This window comes from Capsicum annuum, chromosome 1 (assembly GCF_002878395.1).
Source record: "Capsicum annuum cultivar UCD-10X-F1 chromosome 1, UCD10Xv1.1, whole genome shotgun sequence".
Classification (NCBI taxonomy): Eukaryota; Viridiplantae; Streptophyta; class Magnoliopsida; order Solanales; family Solanaceae; genus Capsicum; species Capsicum annuum.
In genome coordinates, this window is record NC_061111.1 from 85,548,909 (window position 1) to 85,566,049 (window position 17,141).

A 17,141-nucleotide genomic window follows, 5' to 3' on the forward strand; every position below is an offset into this window, starting at 1 on the left:
CAAATAGCAATATACAACAATCGGATTAGGGTGCGAGAGTTTAACTTCACCTCTGTACACTCTAAGATCAATCAATTTTGACTCCAAAATGATGGCTATGCAACAATCGGCTTAGGGTCCGAGAGTTTAACTTTGCCTCCGTACACTCTAAGACCGACCAATTTAACTTCAAGACGGTGGCAATGTAATAATCAGCTTAGGGTGCGAGAGTTTAACTTTGCCTCCGTACAATCTAAGACCGACCAATTTGACTTCAAGACTGTGACAATGCAATAATAGGCTTAGGGTGCGAGAGTTTAACTTCGCCTTCGTACATTCTAAGACCAATGAATTTGACTTGAAGACAGTACCAATGCAATAATTGGCTTAGGGTGTGAGAGTTTAACTTTACCTCCGTACATTCTAAAACTGACCAATTTGGCTTCAAGACGGTGGCAATGCAACAATCGTCTTAGGGTGTGAGAGTTTAACTTTGCCTCTATACACTCTAAGACCGACCAATTTGACTTCAAGACGGTGGCAATGCAATAATCGGCTTAGGGTGCGAGAGTTTAACTTTACCTTCGTACACTCCCTTTCAATGTTTAGCTTAAGGTGCGAAGGGGCAAATCTTGTCCGCCTTAAGGCATGAAAATTTTAAGATCCTTTTAAGGATAAACCCATGAGAGGCCATCTTAAGGTGCAAAGGGATAAATTTTGTCCACCTTAAGGCATGAAAATTGTGAGATCTTTTTAAGAATAAACCCGTGAGAGGCCGCTTAAGGTGCAAAGAGACAGATTTTGTCCACCTTAAGGCATGAAAATTTTGAGATCCTTTTAAGGATAAACCCGTGAGAGGCCAGCTTAAGGTGCAAAGAGATAAATTTTGTCCACCTTAAGGCATGAAAATTTTGTGATCCTTTAAAGGATAAACCCTTAAGAGGCCAGCTTAAGGTGCAAAGAGACAAATCTTGTCCACCTTAAGGCATGAAAATTTTAAGATCCTTTTAGTTGTAGGCTTGGAGAACTTTAGCATTCCAAATCCCATTGAAGAAACTCTTTTTCTTTTTGACTGGTTGCCCTCATTGAGTCACAAATATTTGGAGTAAGTCCAAAATTTAATTAGAATAGTTTCATACTTGGCATTCGTATGACGGATACTGTAGAAATATATTTTTTATTGACATTCATGCAACTGAACTCAGAATGAGATTCCAAGAGCCAACATACCTCAGTGAAGAGGATCAAGTCATAACATAGTTTTGGGTGAGCATTTTTTTTGTGTCCTAACTTTTTCCTAGGCCGCCTCTTTCGAGGTTTCCAACCTTGCAAACTTTCATTTTTTTGAGTCGTACACAGTTTATACTCTTTCGGGCTAGAAGTGGTTGTAAATTTTCACAAGCTTGTAAGCACCATTTGACTATACCTCTTGTATGACATATGGTTCATCCCATTTTGGGGTAAATTTTATGAGCATTGATAATGAGCCTTCTTACTAAAAGAACTTAATCTCCAACTTGGAAGCACTTTAAGCGAAACCTTTTGTTGAAAGAATGAGATAACTGGGCTTGATAACATTCAAGATTTTGTTGAGCCTTCAGCCTCTTCTCATCAAGAACTTCTAACTTCGCAAGACGCAACTTAGCATTTTCTTCATCAATGATCCTTTCTTGAATAGCGAGTCTCAAAGAAGGTATTTGAAGCTCAAGTGGCAGGAATGCTTCAACACCAAAAGTAAGTGAGTATGGGGTTGCTTGCATCGATGTACGGTAAGTGTCCAATACGCCCATAAAGCTTCTTCTATTCGCTCATGCCAGTCTCATTTGAATTTGGAGACGATTTTGTTTAACAAGTTGCATAAAGTCTTATTGGAGGCTTCATCTAGACCGTTGGCGGCAGCATGGTACATAGAAGACTTACGCTTCTTGAAGCCAAAAAGATCACAAATTTTATTTATCAGTTTATTATCAAATGACTTGCCATTGTTAGTTATTATATATTGAGGATTCCAAAGCGATAGACGATATTCACTCGGATGAAGTTTGCAACATTTTCTTTCTTTTGTTCCTTAAGAGAAACAGCTTTGGCCCACTTTGAGAAGTAATCTGTCGCGGCCAAGATGTATGTGTCGACTAGAAGATTTTGGTAGTGGACCAACAACATCCATTCCCCAAGCATTTAACGGAAAAGATGCTACATTTGGGTGTAGTACTTTAGGAGGTTGATGAATGAAATTCGCATGGAATTGACAAGCTTTGCATCTTCTAGCATAGTCCAAGCAATCTTTTACCATCATTGGCCAATAGTATCCCATCCTTTTAGTGTGAAAATAAAGCTTTAGTCCAGATTGATGCGATCCACATACTCCCGAGTGTGTTTCTTACAAAGCTTGAATTGCTTCTTCCTCTCCCAGACACTGTAAAAGTACTCCTTCAAATGATCTTCTGTATAGTGTGTCGTTATAGTAAAGGAAGCGAGGTGCACGACGACGAATGTCTGTCCTTCTCCTTGGGTCCTCTGGAAGTATCCCATAACATAAGTAATCAATGATAAGTTGTCGCCAATCATCTTTTCAGCTTCAGATACGATAATAAGGTATTCAACTTTATCTTCTTCATCTTCAGTTGCTAGCGGTACTACCCATTCTTGGCGGATAGTGACTTGAGTCTGATTTGGAAGAGTCAGGGTTGAGGCCAAAGCAACTAGGGTATCAGCTTACTTATTTTCTCTCCTTGGCATATGTTGGAGGGTTACTTCTCCAAGTTACCCCATCAATTTCTATGCATAATCATGATATGGTCGTAGCTTAGGCTTTCTGACTCCATAGCTTCCCAAAAATTGCTTGATTACCAATTGGGAGTCACCAAAGACTTGTAATTGCAGTTTTTTCATGTCAACTGTCATCTCAAGTCCAAATATTAAAGCTTGATATTCAACAACATTATTAGAGAAATGATTTGTTAGGGTAAAAGAGTATGGGATAACCTCTTCTTGTGGACTGACGAATACAACACCGACACCAGCTCCATCTTGATGTGCGGCACCATCAAAGTACATCTTCCATGGGGGTCTTACTTCAATAACTATTACATCTTCATCAGGAAGTTCATCACTCAATTTCCAATCATCAGGTATCGAGTGGTCTGCCAAGAAGTCAACCAATGCTTGTCCCTTTACAGCCTTTTTGGGAACGTACACAATCTCAAACTGCTGAAATTAAAGGTACCATCTTGCAAGTTGATCAAAGGACTGGTTTCGATATTACAAACTTGATGGGATTTACCCTTTACACAAGACGGACAACATGATCTTGAAAGTAGTGTTTCATCTTTTGAATTGAGAAGGTCAGTGCCAAACATAACTTTTCAATTGGAGAATACTTTAGCTCATTCGGAGTTATCATTCTACTTAAATAGTAAAGAGAGTTTTCTTTGCCTTCACTATTTTCTTGAGCCAGTAGTGCTCCAACTAACCTCTCTTGTGCCGTGATGTAAAGTATCAATGGTTTCCCAGGTATGGGTGCCGCAAGAACTGGTGACTTTTTTAAGTATGATTTGATACTCTCAAAGGTATTACTACAAGCTTGGTCCCATTTGAAGGGATTGTCCTTCTTCATGAGATGACTAAATAGTTGACATTTTCTGGCCAGGTATGGGATGAACTTTTTTAAATATGTTAGTCTTCCTTGAAGGCTTTTTAACTCATGAATATTTTGAAGCTCGGGTATCTTTAAAATTGCATTGACCTTGGCTTGATCAATTTCAATTCCTCAGTATCACACAATGAAGCTAAGAAACTTTTCAAAAGTAACTCCAAAGGCATACTTTAACGGATTAATCTTAAGTTGATATCTTCAAAGTAACTTGAATACCATTCTTAGGTCTTTTAAGTGGTCGTCTCTCTTTCTTGACTTCACCACTAGATCATCCACATAGCATTCAACATTTTTATGGAGTAGACCATCAAAGATGTTCTACATAGCCCTTTGATAAGTGGTGTCAGCGTTCTTTAAACCAAAAGGCATCACCTTGTAGTAATAAATACCTTTAGGCGTACAAAATGCAGTGAGTTCTTCATCCTTTGGCGCCATACGAATTTTATTATAGCTGGATGAACCATCTATGAAGGACATTTCCTCATAACCAGTGGTGGAATCAATCATCAATTCTAGTATGGGGATTGGAAAGTCATCCTTAGGGAAGGCGTTATTGAGATCCCAAAAATCAACACAAACTCGAATTTGGCCTTTCTTCTTCCATACTGGAACAATACTTGAAATCCACGTGGGATATTTGACTTCATGAATAAAGCCAACTTTAGTGAGTTTGTTAACTTTATTTTCAATTAAATGAACCAACTACAACCTAAAGTATCTTTGGGCTTGCTTAACAAGATGGGCACCATTCTTGATTACCAACTGATGGACCACTACCTTTGGATCTAAGCCAGACATTTCCTTATAGCTCCATGTGAAGACATCTATATATTCTTTGAGTATGTCCATATAAGTGATTTCCTCCTCCACTTTTAGAAATGCACTCAGGTAAGTTGGTCTTGGATCTTCATCGGTTCCAAGATTAACTTCCTTCAAGGGATCTATTATGGCCTTTACTCCTTCTTAAAGTTGAGATGAAGCATCTCCAGCATCTTCTTCCTCTTGAGGATCATCGTTGTTGATGGATATACGATAACACTAGAAGGCATCTTCTATCTCTTCATCAACCTTCATTTGAGATAAGACATCTTTCTTATTCTAGGTCATAACATGATATGAGGAGCCAACACTCTCTTTATTTTCTTCGTGTTTCTTTGTATAAACCATAGTATGAGCCTTTGCTTTTAGCACCTCACTGCATGGAAATACCAGTTCAGTCTGCCGCCTCATTCTAGAAGGAACTAGACTTTAGAAATCCTTTTGAATCTTAGGCGAAGAGTGCATTATTGTACTTTGACTACTTTTCCGACGCTTGTTATTTTTCTTCTTATTTAGAGTCTCCAAGCTCTCAAACATAGAAGTTCTTGCGGTTGATTCTCCAAGTCGGTCAAAGACAGAAGGCCTTTTGTTGGATGCGTAGACTCCTCTTCTACAGTGATGTAGTTACTAACTGCCCTTCTTATGGAGATGTGAATTGGAGGTGGCTGTGTGTATCCTAAGACTTCATGTGACTACCTTGTTGTACCTTCCAATGGAAGTTTACCCAACTTTGATAGCTCATTAGGATTATATCCATCCTTTATAAATAACTTATATGCATTTGGATCGAAGCCCTCTTTTGTATGCTTCATAGGGAATGACATATCTTGTGGCAGATTTTGAGCCACAGCTTCTCCAAGTAGCGTTAAGGATGGATTTATTGCGTCAATATTCCTATTAGGTAAAGTTAGCCCCTTTAGCACATTATCTTAGGCATCAGATGGGTGATCTTTCTCCCTTTTCACCTTTGGTAAGTAGTGAAGAATAGGAGTTACCTTCTTTTTCGTAGGTGCAACACTTTCTTTATTCGAAGTGAAGAGGGGCTTCTTGATGGTGACTTTTTCAATAGTTATTGCGACCTTCTTAGATGCAAGATCATCACACTTGGTCTTGGTAACATCTTCAACCATTTTCTTATTCACAACATAATTTTTGAAGTAGAATTTTGCATCGACAAAATGTGACTCAGCTTTAGTGAATGGCTTATCATCATCTACTATCTTTCTTTACACTCCATGTTTGAGGTACTTCAAGTATTAATAGTAGGAGGATGAGATAATTTTGTTCCCGTGCACCCAAGGCCTACCCAGCAATATATTGTATGAAGTTTTAGCATCGATCACATGTATCAATGCGTTTGATTGAAAATCATCCATACGAATCCTCAACTTGATAGATACCATGACCCTCTGTCGCCCTTGATAAAAGCCTTGGATCATTATACGACTCTCGTCCAATTCATCAGTAATGATACCAAATTCTTTTATCGTGCGGATAGATAGGATATTGACTTTAGATCCCTCATCTATTATGATTTTATTGATCTTCTTTCATAGAATTTGACCCACCATGTATAAGGGATGGTTATGTAGGGCCTCAACAAGTAGAAGATCGTTATTTGTGAATGTGATTTTTGTATCACATACATGTGCCTCTTCGTCAAGAGTTTCAATAAGCTTTTCTGAAGATAAAGGAATTTCCATGGGTATATTCTCACCCTTTGCCCCCTCTTTGGCAGTATTAAAACAAGACGCCTCAAGGTTGACTCGAGCAGTCTTTGCACGAAACCAACTTGGTAAGAATTCCTCCAAGGTTACTGGACACCATGGTTTTTGAAGGTGAAGCTCTGTGATGGTCGCCTTTTTTGGAAGTTCAGCCATCTTCTATTTCCTTGGTTTCTTTACCATTCTCCTTCTGGTTGGCTTCTCGGCCGACTCCTTTCGCGGACTTGTCCTCCTGTGTCTGCACCTAGTCACTAGAGTCCAACTTCCATCATCGCCTTCGTCAATTAAAGACCTTTCAGTCTCTAATATTTTCTCATTATGCTCTTCGACACATATTTGGACTGGATCAAGCGAGCCAAATCTGATAGATATTTGATGAGAACTAGTCATCTCATTGTTGAGGAAGATCTTCTTCTCTCTTGCCAGTTGCATGACTTTATCTTTAAAGACAAAGCATTTTTCTAGAGGGTGACTTATGAGCCTATGATATTTGCAATAATTAGGGTAATTGGTCCTCCCATCTTCGTTGGGACGCTTCATCTCTGGGATTTCAATGAGCTTATGCTCAAGAATTTCATCAAAAATCTCAGCAACATCAGAATCAAGGAAGGGATATTTCTTTTCTCACATCTCCTTTAAAATTTTCTGGTTTGGACGTGCTCCAAAAGTCATCTTCACACTTTACTTCTTGCTCACCTTTGTGGTGACCTTTACATGAGACACATCAATATTCATGGACTCCTTGTTGTCATTTTTGGGGACAAACTTGCCCCATCTTTTGGGTTCCTGCTTATCCTTTCCCCTTCGAGGGTCATGGAAAGACGTTGATCTTTTTTCAGCAGAAGACATGCTCAACTCCATATCGTGAGTACGGGTAGCTAGCTCTTCAAAGGATTTAGGTTTAATGTCTTGCAAGATGTAGAAAAGTTCCCATTGCATTCCTTGGATGCACATCCTTATTGCAGAAGCTTCGCTGAGCCTATCGTTGCAGTTTAGGCTAGAATTTATCCACCGATTGATAAAGTCAATGACTGGTTCATCCTTTATTTTTCGAGTATACATTAGCTCTACCATGCTAATTGTATGCCTTGTGCTATAAAAGTGATTTAGGAACTCGTGCTCCAATTGCTTCTAGCTATTGATGAAATTAGGCTTAAGGTCCTTATACCAATCAAAGGCATTTTCCTATAGGGAACAAACAAATTGTTTGACAAGATAGTCATCGTAAGTTCAAGCATTATTATATGTCTCAACAAAGTGTTCGACATGTTGTTTTGGGTTCCCTTTGCCCTCAAATTATTGAAATTTAGGGGGTTGATAGCCGGCAGGCATTTTGAGGCTATCAATCCTTACCGTGTAAGGCTTGGCATAAGAAAGGGATGACTTAGAGACAACATCATACTTGTCTTTGAGGGTTTCTTCAATGAATTCCCTCAATTGCTCAATCGGGATCATTCTATCAGAAGAAACTTGTACCTCTTTAGTTGGTGGTGTTTGTTACACAGGATTTTCTGTCTCATGAACCTCTGGAGATTTTCCAGGTGCATGGCTAGACTCTCCATCTATTAGGCCTTCCACCCTATCCACTATCTTATCAATTCGAGCATCTTGATTCTGAACATATTTGGTCAGACTCTCAATTGCCTTTGTCAGATTTACAAGTTGCTCTTCCATATATGAGACATCAGTCACCATTGCTTGCATGATCATTGGAGATGTTGGAGAGTAGCATGGATTATCGCATAAGTTGATCTTTGAAGTGCTCAACTTATGCAGTGTAATCAGAGATGATGAGTTTCTTGAACGATCATCGCTCTTTGCGCTAGAGTATTTGGATTAGAAATGCTCAAGTAGAGCTAGAGTCTTCTTAACTGATTCTGCCATACTGATTCCTCCTTCCGAAGCACTTGCATTGGACTTTGTTCCTTTTGGGGTTGAAGATTCAAAAACTAGAGTTGGAGCGGATGACACTGAATATGTTTGTTGTCCTAGCAAGCCTGTCTTGCTCTTTGTGATAACTTTTAAGCTTTCAAAAGTAACACCAAAGATGCTTTCTACTTCAGCAAAGAACTTTGAATCCGTAGCATTGGAAGCAGTGGATTGAGAGTTGACCTTTTTGAAAGTCATTTCAGTGTTGTTGAACTTTATAGTTGGAAAAGTTGAGATGAGAGGTAAAGATTGTCCCACTAGATGTGCTAGAATTTGTTGGACAATAAAATTCTTGAGGCCAAAAATAAATAATCGAGACAAGAAAAATATATTGCAACAATTAATTTATTGATTTCAATGCGAGTGTTATAATCTCTATGATTCCTTTGATTTATCTTTTCAACTATAAATTCAAGGGCTTCGAGCTTGATCTTGAACTTTAACTTGAACTTGATGGATTTGATCTTGACTTGTGCTTGAATCCAAGGGCTTGGTTGCTTGTTCTTGAATCTTGCGGCCTTGATCTTGAACTTGATTTAAGGACTTAGTCTTGACTTATGCTTGAATTCAAGGGCTTTGGAGCTTGTTCTTGAATATTGCGGTCCTGATCTTGAATCTTGATTTGAATGCTTGAGCTTTTTAGAGAAATTGCGGCGTTTGATCCACGAGCTTTCTTTTGCTTCTTGTTAGAGTTCTTGAGTTTTTTTCTAAATTATGAGACCCTTATTTATAGTTGTAGGAAAGGAAGAGTCATAGTGAATATAAAACTTCCTTTGACCACTCAGATCTAAGTGATGTGACTCCTTTTTATGGGATTTTATTTCATGGGTCTGCTGCATCATTTTGACATGTGGCATGGTCCTATTGGCTCCTTCACTTGACTTGGCATGCCACATCATTTGACACGTGGCGCTTATTTGGGCCTCTAGAATATGACAATATCTTGGGCTTATTAAAATGGGCTCATCATTTGTAGCCCAAATCAATGAACTAGCTCAATAAAAAAATTAGATAGTTAAAATATATGTTTGGACTTAAATAATTAATCTAATTATATTAATCCACAATATTTATTTGGGACTAATATATTTTGAATTTAATATAATCCAAATTTTGTACGGATTTAAATTTAATAAAATTGCATCACCCACAGAGCTGTCTAGATATGTGACTCATACTAACTTAGTATTGTTTCCTAAGAAAGAGCAGGTCAATAGGTTCAGTAACTTAGACCCATTAGCCTGAGTACATATATTAATAAGGTCATTCATGGAAGGATTTTGGAGGTGTTACCTCATATCATCTCAAGGAATCAATTAGATTTCATGAAGGGCAGAAGTAACGTAGAAAATGTGCAGCTTGAACAAGAAATTGTGAGGGACATTAATAAGAGAAACAAATTTCAGAATGTGGTAGTTAAGCTAGACATGACAAAAGCATACAATATAATGTCGTGGATATATCTGACTATGGTGATGCGAAATTTTGAATTTAATAAGAGAATTATTGACACGGTATGTAGACTAGTGTCTGGTAATTGGTATTCAGTGTTGATGAATAGAAAGAATTATGTTTTTTTTTCAAATAATCAAGGGATTTGAAGAAAGGTGACCCATTTTCACCAACACTCTTTATCATTGCAGCAGAAGTGTTAGCAAGAGGACTCAATAGTCTTTGGGAAGATGGAGAATTCATAGGATATGGTATACCAAATAGAGTAAGAAAAAAAATCATCTATCATATGCAGATGACACAATTCTATTCTGTTCAGGACACAAAGAATCAACAAAGAATATGATGACAGTGTTAAGGCAATATGAAAGTGTGTCTTAGGTCAGTTGATAAACCTGGACAAGAGTTTCCTGTATTTGCATGAGAAGGTGCCAATATCTATATGCCGGAGGATAAGAAGATGGACTGACATTGGAAAAGAGAGTTTCCTATTCACATAACTGTGATGCCCTATATTCTATGGAAGAAAAAAGAAGTCATATTTTGAGAGCCTAGCGAAGAAATTATGAGCAAAATTATGCAATGGAAAAACAAGTTGCTAATGTTTGAAGGGAGTCACACTCTAATTAAACATTATCTGCAATCACTACCAATATACCTTATGTCAGTTATGAACCCTCCTAAAGGAGTAATAAACCAAATACATAGGATTATGGCAAAATTCTTTTGGGAAAGCACAAGTGCTCTAAAAAAGACATTGGTAGCTTGGTAAACCCTATGTCTGCCTATGAAAGGGGGAGGACTAGGCTTTCGATCATTGCATCATGTTGGTGGGGCACTTTTTGCCAAACATTGGTGGAGTTTTAGAATATCCACAAATTCATTATGGAGTACTTTCATATGGAATAAATACTGTAAGAAATGTCATCCCCTCATGGGTCATGGATTTGGTGCTTCACACGTATGGATAAAAATGATGAAAATCAGAGTAAAGATGGAGAAATATATATAGTGGCAACTTAAGGATAGAAATTTGAGTTTTTGGTTTGACAACCGAAAAAAATAGGGGGCACTATACTATGTTGAGGTGGATAGGCAATGAGAGGAAAAATTGGAGGTGAAAGATTTTCTCATAGAAGGGGGATCGAATAAAGAGAAGCGGCTAAGATACATTTCAGGGGAAATGGTGAACCATAAAGAGGAGACAGCCAGTCCAAGGATAGTGGAAGGAGGACCTAATATTCATTGATGGATGGGCAATTCAAGTGGTAAATTTTTAGTTAAGTCTGCTTGGGACATAATTAGAAATAAAAAAGAGGAGCATGAAAGATTGGGGAAAAGGTGTGTTTTTCAAAATTATTTTTACTTATGAAGAGTATGGAGAGGAAGAGTATCTACAGATGACAATTTGAAGAGATTGAGAATTTCCATAGTATCAAGATGTTAGTGTTGTGAAGATTTGAATGAAGAGATGTGAATCATCATTTTCTAACAGCTCCCATAACTCAAAGGATGGGAAAGGTTTTTGCTCATTTTGTAGCTATAAGAATGGATGGAGTACAAATGCATCAATCAATCATGGAATGGTGGTATAAGGATGGAAACAACAAATTGAAGAAGACAATGCAATTCCTGCACTAATCATCTTGGAAATATGAAAGAGAATGAATAACATAATACATAGAAAGGGCATGAATTTCATCCACATGGTGCAACATATCCTAACAACAATCAACCAACTCGTCCAACTACTATACCCTAGAATTAGGAGAACTGGAAAAGAGAGAAAGGATAATAAAAGATAATGGAAGTCACAGGAATAGAATATATGGTTATTTAGTGACTTGGAAACCAATCCAAGTCTCAGCTCTTATAGTTTTATCCCCAAAAATCATAATGAGCGCCCTATGTATGCAGAAACGGTATGCAGAAATGGGATATATCGGCACTGCAACTAATATGAAAGCAAAAATAAGAGCAATACAATAGGCGTAACTCACAGTCAGGGTAAAAGGATACAAGACTTTACACTGGAAATAGACTCACTAGCTATGGTGAATATTATTACAGATGTGTGGAAGGTGCCATGGGAACTAATAGAAATAATTAAAGAAATCAAGGAAAACATGAGGCTATAGAGATCCACAATCCAACATATCTTTAAGGAAGGGAACTAGTTATCAAATTATATAGAAAGTCAAGCATTTACACAACGAAAGATCACATGCTACAATTTCAATGAGATTCCATCAAAATGGCGAAAGATACTCAACATAGACAAGGCACAAATTTCAGTAATGAGATTAAGAGAAAGGAGAACCATCAGACATTAAGCATGCATTCACTGAGCAAAAAATTAGAGAGAAGCAGGAGTAGCAACATTAATAATTACATCAATATTTTCCCATGGCACAGATTCTATAAAGTTTCTAAGCTAGGTTGGCTAAACTAAGTTAATACACAAAAACATTCATAAAAAACAAAGGGGTCTGACTTCAGATCTAACTTGAAAGAATGGAGGTCAACCATATCCTATATCTGCATTAGGAGACAAATCTGGAACAAAGAAAGAAAGGGCAAGTGAGAGGTAAAATAAGGAAAACAATGGGAAAAGTAAAAAGATACTTACAGTGGGAAGAGCTGCAAACTTCAAACGTGTACCTCATTTGGTCCCAAATGAAAGTGGAACAACCCCAAAAACGAGTACTCAGCAGCGAGAAATGAGTAAAGCAAGGATGAGTTTAGAATACCTTGGATAGACGAAAGCTCTTGTGCAAGCATGGCAATATCATCATTATCGAGAACCAGATTTCGAACCCAAAGGAGGAGGCGGTGAAATCAAAAGTTGAAGCATGAACTAGCTGGGAGCATGTCTGGGTAAAACAAAAAGCTTTTTTGGAAAGTTGGAGCAAAGAGTAGAGAGGAAGACAAATTTAAAGGGGCAGATAAATTTTTTAGTGGGCTTAACCTAAATGTGTTAATTTTTGTTGTAATATGTTGATTTGGGGCCTATGGCCAGACCATTCTATTTTCTTTGACTATTAATAAACGGGCCAACAAAAGCCAACAAAAATTTGCTTAAAAAATACATCAATATTTCATTCATAATCTATTTTTAATACATAGTGCAAATCTTTTATCTAACAAGCATAATGCACTTTAAGATACTTATAATACATTCATAAAGTATACATAGTTCATTTTAATACATAATACAGTTGCTATATATAATAAATAAAAAAAATATATAAAGGTATTAGTTATTTATTAAAAGTTAATCAGTCAAGTAATTATTTCTTATAGTAATTAGCTATTATTTAACAAAATCCTCCATACATTCTACAAGCAAATTCTTCACTTTAAACATGAGTCTATTTTTTTAAAATTTAAAATTATGAATCTCTTTTTTAATAAATTCTAAACTTATAGGTTATGTTTTATCTATATTATATTAAAAGTGTGAAGGGCTTTACAATCATTTGAACTTTTTGCTCTCCACTAAACGACCCTGCAATAGACAAAACTATCATTTTATTATTTTTCTAAAATTATTATTAAATTAAAATTATGAAAAAAAAAAACCTATTTGAAATCAAATTGGATTTGAAATTAGTCAAAAAAAAAGTACACCTGATTTTTTTCTAAAAAATAAATTATGGGGAAAATCAATGATTGATTTCTCCAATGTAAAAGGTATGTGATTGGTAAAAAGATCAAAGTAGGTGATGCATCTACTTGCTTTATTCATGTCTAAAATGGGCCTTTAACTTATTTAGATTTTGGGAAGGATTTTGGTGTTAGGCATTCCATTTTCTTCTTCATTTATTTTACTTAGTTTGGGCCTTAAATTGGCCCATTAATAGAGGTGATGCACCTACTAGCTTAAATAAGTCAAGCAAGCACCTTATTATTTTATTCCAATTTTTGATCTAAATCCCTTTAATTAAACCTAAAACTATACACTGATCACTTTAAACTTTAGAATCAAATACCTACTTATGATACTATGTTTAAATAATCTCATTGACAATTACTTGATCGTACCATGTTTAGTTGTATGAAAAATTCCTTCAAACCATATTACCATCACTAATCACCTAGGATATCGAGTATATTACCTATGCCATAAGGCTATATTAAGTGTCATATAAGTAGAACTAGTACACACAGAATGTGAGGTGTTACATCCTCTCCCTGTTAGAAACATTCATCCTCGAATGCCGACTTAACTAGCTAGCTTAAACAAGTATAAGACTAAGTTGAATCCTGCTGTTAGACATATAACACTTATATGTTTACACTTACTTGTTCATGCTTTAAACCAGTATTTTGGACTCTCTCTTCAGATTTTAATAAATGAGGGTAGTTGGATTTCATCACTTCCTTGTCTTCTCATGTGATTTCTTCGACTGGTTGGCTCCTCCAAAGTGTTTTCTAGAAGCTAATTCTTTATTTCTTAACTTGCCCATCTAAAATAGCAATAAGCACTTCTTCATAAGTAAGTTCTTCTGTAACTTGTACATCTTTAGTAGGAGTAATATGATATGGATATCTTATTATTTTCAAAGCACTGAGACATGAAACAATAGATGGACCATTGAAATCTCTCGAGGTATCTCTAACTCATGTCCAACTTGGCCAAAACTTTGAATAATTTTATATGGCCCTATATAGAAGGGACTTAGTTTTCCCTTTTTACCGAACCCCATTACCCCTTTCATTGATGATACCTTTCATAATACCCGATATTCTATAACAAACTCAACCCTCTTCTTCTAATATCTGCATATGATTTATGCCAACTTTGAGCTATTTCTAGTTATTGTTGTATCACTTTACTTTTTCTATAGCTTGATAAACAAGATCTGGTCCAAATAAGGTAGTTTCTCCCACTTTAAACCACCCAATGGGTGATCTATACTTTCTCTATATGAAGTTTCATAAGATTCCATTTTGATACTCGAGTGAGAGCTATTGTTGTATTCAAACTCAATAAGTGAAAAAAGTTCATCCCAACTACCTTTAAAGTCTAATGCACAAGCTTGAAACATATCCTCTAGTGTTTGGATCATACGTTCTACCTGACCGTCCATTTGAGGATGAAAAGTGGTACTCAAACTCACTTGCATTCCTAAACTCTTCTAAAATGTCCTCCAAGAGTTTGCAGTAAATTGAGCCCCCTTATCAGATATAATAGAGATTAGGACTTTACGTAGTCGAATTATCTCTTTAATATATAATTTTGTATACTCTTCAGCTGTGTAAGTGGTCTTAATCCATAGGAAATTTGCTGATTTGGTGAGTCTATCAACTATTACCCATATGGAATAAAACATTTGAGAGGAGTATGTAAACCAATGACAAAATCCTTGTTGATCATGTCCAACTTCTAAGTTGAGAGATCCATAAGCTGCATATAACCTCCTAGATTTTGGTGCTCTACTTTAACTTGTTGATAATTTGGACATTCAGTAAAAAATTCTACAATGTTCTTCTGTATGTCACCCCACAATACACCCCTTTTAAATCATAGTACCTTTTAGTTGAACTAGGATGGATAGAATATCTTAAATGATGTGCCTCTGTCATAATCCACTTTCTTAGCCCATCTGTATAAGGTATGCACAATCTATTTTGTCACTGAAGTACTTCCACTTGTATAAACTCAAACGCCTTTGTCATACCTTATTTTACACCACTCTTAAGTTATAAAATAATAAGATCTGTATATTGCTTCTCTTTAACTTCGGTTACAAATGAGGATTCTGCTGTATTTTTCCCAGTAACTCCTTCATCTATAGATTTAATAAGGCAAACCCCCAAACTAGCTAATTGGTGTAGATCTTTAGCTATCCCTTGTATTTCCATGGACCGCCCATAAATGATCTCTATCACCTTATGACTTAATGCATCAGCTACTATAATTGCTTTCACCGAATGATACAAATATCAATGCCACAATCTTTTACTAGCTCAAACCATCTCCACTACCTCAAATTTATGTCCTTCTACATAAAGATGTACTGCAAACTCTTATGGTCAATATATATATCAACATGAACTCCACTCAAGTGGTGGCGCCAATCTTTATAGCAAATATAACTGCTTCCAGCTCAACATCATGTGTTGGATAATTTTTCTCATGTGGTCACAACTACCTTGAGGAATAAGATATCACTTTACCATGTTGTATCAACATATATCCTAATCAGAATCCTAAAGCATCGCAATATGCTACATAGCCTTCTGTGCCTTTCAAAAGTACCAATACAGGTGTAGAATTCAACTTATTATTTAGATCTTGGAAACTTTTTTCACATGTGTAACTCCATTGAAACTTGAATACTTTGTCTATTAGCTTTGTTAAAGGTAAAGCGGTGTCTGAAAACCCCTCAACAAACCTTCTATAATAACTTTCCAAGCCTTGGAAACTATGAACCTCCATATGTGTTGAAGGTCTTGGCCATTTCTTTACCGCTTTTATCTTCTGAGAATCAAATCTTATTCTTTCATCAGATACAAAATGACCTAAGAATGCCACTGATTTCAACCAAAACTCACATTTGGAGAGCTTTGCATACAACTTATGGTCAGAAAGAATTTGTAACACCTTCTGCAAATGATTAGCATGGTCTTCTTTCGATCTTGAATACACTATAATATCATCTATAAATATGATGACAAACATATTCAAGAATGGATTTAACACTCTATTCATCAAATCCATAAAAATTGTTGGTGCATTAGATAGCCCAATGACATAATTGAAAACTCAAAATGACCATATCGTGTTTGAAAAGACATTTTGGGTTTATCTTTCTCCTTCACTCTCGCTTGGTGATAACTTGACCTCAAGTCGATCTTTGAGAAACACTTAGAGCCTTTTAGTTGATCAAACAAATCATTAATTCTAGGAAGGGGATATTTATTCTTAATTATCACCTTATCCAGTTGTTGGTAATCAATACACATTCTCAACGTGCCATCTTTCTTAGGTACAAATAACATGGGTGCTCCCTAAGGAGACATACTAGGCCTTATGAAACCCTTTTCTAACAAATCTTTTAATTTCTCTTTCAATTCACGTAATTCTACCGAGACCATTATATTTGGAGGAAATTAAATAGTTTGAATACCTAAGATCACATCAATACCAAACACTACTTTTTATTATGGAGGTAAACCCAAAAGATCTTCAAAAAATATGTCAAGATATTCATTTACCACTAAAATGGATCGAAGAGTTGGGGACTCCACATCTATATCTTTCTTTCTCACTAGATGACATATGTATCCTTTGGAAATTATCTTCTTTTCCATAACATAAGAAATAAACTTACCCTTTGTTGCCCCAGTATTATCCTTCCATTCAAGGACTGCCGCTTTTGGAAAATAAAAATACACCCTCCTAGCTCGATAATCCACTGTGGCATAACAAGAAGACAATTATTCCATACCCATTTTAACATCAAAATCTACTATTTCTAGATCCAAGGTCAACCAATGTATCATAATCACAAATAGTTGCTATATAATAAATCTTATAGCTATAATAGACTCGCTAACTAGTGTAGACACTTCAA

The 17,141-nt window shown here is 36.3% G+C and overlaps 1 long non-coding RNA gene across 1 annotated transcript; it reads right to left on the reverse strand.

Annotated features, from left to right (window-relative positions):
• Nucleotides 1–11,861: 11,861 nt before the first annotated feature.
• LOC107855691 lies at nt 11,862–12,546 on the reverse strand. The gene is made up of 2 exons (XR_001670342.2): nt 12,309–12,546; nt 11,862–12,114 (listed from the first exon to the last, which is right to left on the reverse strand). It is a non-coding gene; the product is annotated as an uncharacterized LOC107855691 (long non-coding RNA).
• Nucleotides 12,547–17,141: the final 4,595 nt, after the last annotated feature.